Below are 6,000 nucleotides of genomic sequence, written 5' to 3'. Positions count from 1 at the left end.
ATACGGCCTTCATCAATGATCAAAGCCCATACCGCATATAAGTAGTCAGCTATAAAAAGCCATAAATATCCAAGATACTAAAGAAAACCAACATACCAATAATTGTTTTTCCTGACGCGATTTTCAATTGGTGTGTATCCGTTTTATAATCAATTATCGTTCTGTTATCCTTCTGTTCATGTCCGTCTCACATTCGTTTTATCCTTTATATGTATGGTCCGTTAGTGAACCTGTCTACCGGACCCCCAACGGATGTATAACGGACAAGCAACAGATGCAAAAACGAACACAGAACGGACGAGTATTTAAAAAAAAAAACCACAGACGCCTACTGGACACTTCATCCGTTGAACGTCCGTTCAAAGGTTTTTAACATGCTAAAATTTTCCACCGGACCAACCGGACGTCGACTGTTAAAGTTCATACTGAACGGAATGAAACAGATATGGACGGACGTCTCACGAATAACAACACTCGTTTCACGGAACGAACGGATTGAAAAAAAAGTTATCCGTGCTGCGTCCGTTCGCGCTATCTGGTAAGGTATGACCGGAGATTTAAGCACATGTTACACATTCTTTTTTTTTAACGATAACAACTATTTTATTGCATGTTACACCTTAACGGATAGCGCAAACGGATTACTTTTTACAATCCGTTCATGTCCATAAGACGTCCGTTAATTTTCGTTTCATTTCCGTTCAACATTCGTGATATCAATCAATGTCCCTTCTATCCGGTGGAGAATTTCGAGCATGTTAAAAACTTTGGATTAACAGACATTCAACGGATGAAGTGTCCGTTGTACGTCCGGTAGTCGTCCGTTTTTTTACGGATGTGCATGCCTTCTTAAAGTGTGACAAATCTTAACTGCGGGATAATACCTTGTATACTATAAATATATAATTATATAAAAGAAGCATGATTGCCAACGAGACATCTCTTCACAAGAGACCAAAATGACACAGAGATTAACAACTATAGTTCAACGTACGACCTTCAACAATGAGCAAAGCCCATACTGCATAGTCAGCTATAAAAGGCCCCGAAATGACAATAGTAACGAGAAAACTAACGACCTTATGTATATATAAAAAAAAATGAACGAAAAACAAATATGTAACACAAAAACAAACGACAACTACTGAATAACAGGCTCTTAACTTGGTACAGACACATACATACATAATATTGCGGGGTTAAACATTTTAGCGAGATCCCAACCCTCCCCTAACATTGGACAGTAGAATAACCGTACAACAAAGGAACGAACTATAAAAATCAGTTGGAAAATACTTAATACATCAGATGGACAAAAATACAAGTTGACGTATATATCAATTTCCTTTTCAAAAGCACGCACGGCGTGTCAATCTAGTAAAAAGGAGGGTTTATGTTCATATAACATTCATGTTTACATTTCGTGTACTCGTCTTGAATATGCATTTAGTTAGAAAATGAGTATTTTAATGACTCATTAAAACATCTATCCTGCAATATGCGCAGTTTTACTCCTGTTCATGTTGATTTTAAACATAGAAAAAACGTTATAGAAAAAAAACTGACCCACTTACATTTTAATTTGTGAAATTGCTACCCGTTGATATATAATTTGACTATGAATAAAGAGAACCATTCCTGCGGCACGTTATGTATGCTTTGTAAAGAAGGAATCCTTTACCACGGTATGAATAAAGGTCTAGTGTTGAAGATTCAAAGTTAAGCACTGATTATGCATGTTAATATACCGCAGATGATGCAAATTGTCCAGTGTTAACTATTTTTAAAAATCAGTTCTGTATATAGATAAAGTTAAGTGCTGATGTTACCCCCAAGCACTGCAAATGTAAAGTATAGCGATGTAGATTTCGAAAAGCTAGCTATGCGATGTCAAGTTAAGCGATGTAGGAATAAATTCTAGCGCTGGAGATATGAATTACAACATTATTGACTTTATAGCTTCTGTGCAAAACTGCTTCTCAAACGCTAGACTATTAATCTCCAGCGCTAGACTATTTATCTCCAGCGCTAGACTATTAATCATCAGCGCTAGACTATTAATCTCCAGGCTAGAACTTTAATCCAGAAAAAAACACAGCTATTCACTATTCACTTTATTACAACCAAAGGTCTGTTTAGAAGCTGTCTGTCATAACTATACAGACACGAATAAAATGAAAGTTGAAAAAGTTAAGATTAAAATGACAGTTGAAATGTCAAACAATTTACGGCAAATTTATTAATTTTGGCGGTTGTACATTTGTATGTATAATTGATACTAAGCTAGTAGTTGAAAATTTCAATCACCAGAAGATCTCAACATTGTTCCAGAATATCTCAACCGATACCAGAAAATCTCAACATGATCTACTTCATAACATATTTAGCTTAATGAAATTATATTAGTAAAGAAAAGGAACAAACTGTAATTTATGTTTATAAGGTTTAAGAAAAATACTAATTTACTGATATATACGTAGTTTATCAATGATTTCACTGTCATTTTGTCAATAGCTGACTGCACTGGCCTGATTTACCTGCCGGAGAAAAGTCATTCCAATGTCATTTTAAATCATATTGGTCCGTGTTATACACCAAACAAATCCAAATTCAATTATCTATGGCATGACATTCTCCTATTTTACCAAAAACTCATCGATTTTCAGTATATTGACGAAAAGTCGACCTACCCTGTGTTTATTTTGAATGTTTTGAACCAGAAAGACTCAACAGGAAGTGCCAGAATACTTTTTTCCGTCTCAACATTTTGGTTGAGATTAGATGGTTTACCAGGCGTGTTATTTTAATGATGGTACATCTATGCACATAGTTAGCAATAGTATACATCTGGAGTCTAAACTTCCACTTGATACGATATTTGAAAGCTTGAATTTTTCCAACAAATTAACCCAAAATTTTCAATTCGTTAAGTTGAAAACAAACCGTAGAAAAATGTTGGGACAAAAAAACAAATTGTTTGACCGCTATGAGATGTAAGTTTCACAGATGACGACAGTATTTTTTTAATTATCGTAACAACGACCCCCTTATCGAATGTGACCTTCTGCATATCATTGGTTTGTACTAACACGAGCAACACAACGGTTGTCATGTGTAGATCAGGATCTTGTTATCCTTCCCGACCATCTGGGATCATCCACAGTTTTTGGTGGGTTTCTTGTTGTTCGGTCTTCAGTTTTTTATGTCGTGTTTGTTACATTTACTGTTAACTGTCTTTTGACACTTCTTTTCTTAAATTGGCATTGTATATGTACATAGATACATGTATAAGAAGAGGTGGTATGAGTGCCGATGATACAACTCTACATCCAAGTCATAATTTTTAATAGTAAACCATTAAAGGTCAAAGTTCAGTCTTCAAACGCCGAATAGCAAGATATAATAAGCCCCAAAAAGCTACAAGTGTAAAACCATCGAAACGGGAAAACCAACAGTCAAGTCCCTATAATTAGCAAGAAACGAGAAACATTTATGAACACGTCAACAAACGACAACCGCAGAACATCAAGTTCCTGACTTACGACACTGGCAGGTGCAAACAAATACAGCACGTTTAAACTTTTTTATAGGCACCAACCTACTCCCGAAACAATAGTGTAAAATCACAACACAGAGAGATACACTATACAATATCAATAAAATACATGTACTGTAAATTCAGAAATTATTGCGTGCATTTATTATTGCGATTTTGTCATTTTAGACTTAAATGCGATTTTATTTTTTACGATTTTGAGATAAATTCTGTTAAATTCATCTTAAATATTTCAAAATGCGAGTTTAAATTATTGCGTTTACAACTCAGTCGCATTTTTCGCAATAATAAAAACTCGCATTAATTTCTGAATTTATAGTATGTAAATGACGGGTGGTACATGTGTATGAGTAGATGCATGTTATGTTCCAACTGGTTCGTCGTTAATTCTCAGGCAAAGAAAATTTGTTCATGGTAACCTAAAGTCACATTATGTAAACTCGTATCCGTTTTGTAAGAAATAAACCCCATCTAGATCTCTAACAGAAAAATATATAGGTAGATAGTTCGGAGGATCGTAAAGGAGTTTTCCTAAAATGTAAAATAACAAAAATACTGAACTCCGAAGAAAATTCAAGACGGAAAGTCACTAATCTAATGGCAAAATCAAAAGTCAAAACACATCAAACGTATGAACAGCAACTGTCATATTATTGACTTGGAACAGACATTAAGCCTGAGTGTATAGCTAGCTTAACCTCTCTCTTATATGCAAACTTTTAAACCCGCTGTAATTGGTTGCAGTTGTCCTAAGTCAGAAACATTGGCTACATGTATAGCTACGTATTAAAGTTAACACGACGTTAGAGAGGAGACAATGTATCTCAAGGTACGGTCTTAAACACGGAGCCTGGGCTTATATCGAACAGCTAGATATAAAGGGACCCAAACATTACCAGTATAAAACTATTCAAACGGGAAAACCAACGGTCTAATCTATATAACACGAGAAACACTCATGAACCATATAAACAGACGATAACCACCATGCAAATGTAAGGTAAATGTCCGCAATAGCATTTTCCTGTCATGTTTTAAAACTTAAATATCTCGAAAAGGAGCTCAACAACCTATCAATATTTTTAGTTGATTTTATATTTGAATTTGTTCTTGAATATGCTTAAACTTTTAAAAAAAATGTAAGTTCTTTAATATATTGCCTGACTGTATAGCTGTACTCTACCCATAATTGCTTTTTAAACTACCTATCCACACTTCTTTAAACTTTGAAGTAAGCGAGTCATTGGCGTTTGTTTTTCTTTAGTTTGGCTGGTTTACAACGTTTACTCTCAATCTAGCCAGGAATATATGTCTGATATTTTCTTTTCAAGAATCCAGATTAGATATTCTTACTGTGATAGATTTATGGCCTCGCATAAGATAATTTTTACAGGTTCTATTCCGTCGTAAGCTTAGGATAAACGCAATATTTTATCAAAATTACATAAAGATAAATTGACAACGATGTGTGAACAAAATAAACAGACATAATATATAGGTAAAAATGTTATAAGAATAAGGGACACAGCAGTGTTATGATATTAATCCCAATTACTATAAAAACAAACAAATATGCATCAAAGTAGCACACAAGAGCATAAATAAACAAGCATAATTTTTATATTAAACATTAAAGACTAAGAAAACACAAATTTACCACAGTACAATAACACAATGACGGGATGTATAAGTATAGAGCCAGGTCATTTATATATCAAATGAACATAACAGGACATTATAGACAAACCACATTAGAAAAAAAATACAAGAATACAAAAATATTTTACAATTATAGCACAATAATGGGATGTGTAAGTACAGAGCCACGCCATTTGTATCAAAGAAACACCACAAGGTGTTACTGAAGTTTTAATAGTTAATGTATTAAATATAGATATCTGTTTAAAAAAAGCATGAATTACAATGATACTCATTATAAAGGCTGGCTGATATAATATACAATTGCTGATGTATTGAATTGTAAATGTGGTGTTATATTATGTTTCTGTATCAGGATGCACTTTAGATCAAATAAATCTGTTATAAATCTAATTTTCTTTGTACATTCTTAATAAGAACTGCGTCTGAAAGACATCGACCTTTTCCAAGTGCACATGTATATATACTATGTGTACATGTATTAGACTTTGATAGACATTTGAACAAGTAAGAAACAGAGAAAAACTTTGGTCTCTTATTCTGAACTTAGTTTAAAAACAATTCTACTTTGCATATATTTTTCAACATGAAACTAGGTTAATCAGATGCATTGATATCCATTTCGGAATTTGATTTTTGTGGGTTGGAGCTAGGATGAAACTAGGTAGGACAGGAGTTTTGAGAGAGAAAAATCAGGATAAACTTTAAAAATAAATAAGGCAGGACCGAATAGTGTGAAAAAAAATAAAGCAGGACTTAGATTACAACTTAAAAAAATGCAGGGC

This window comes from Mytilus trossulus, chromosome 5 (assembly GCF_036588685.1).
Source record: "Mytilus trossulus isolate FHL-02 chromosome 5, PNRI_Mtr1.1.1.hap1, whole genome shotgun sequence".
Classification (NCBI taxonomy): domain Eukaryota; kingdom Metazoa; phylum Mollusca; class Bivalvia; order Mytilida; family Mytilidae; genus Mytilus; species Mytilus trossulus.
This window is presented reverse-complemented; position numbering follows the sequence as displayed.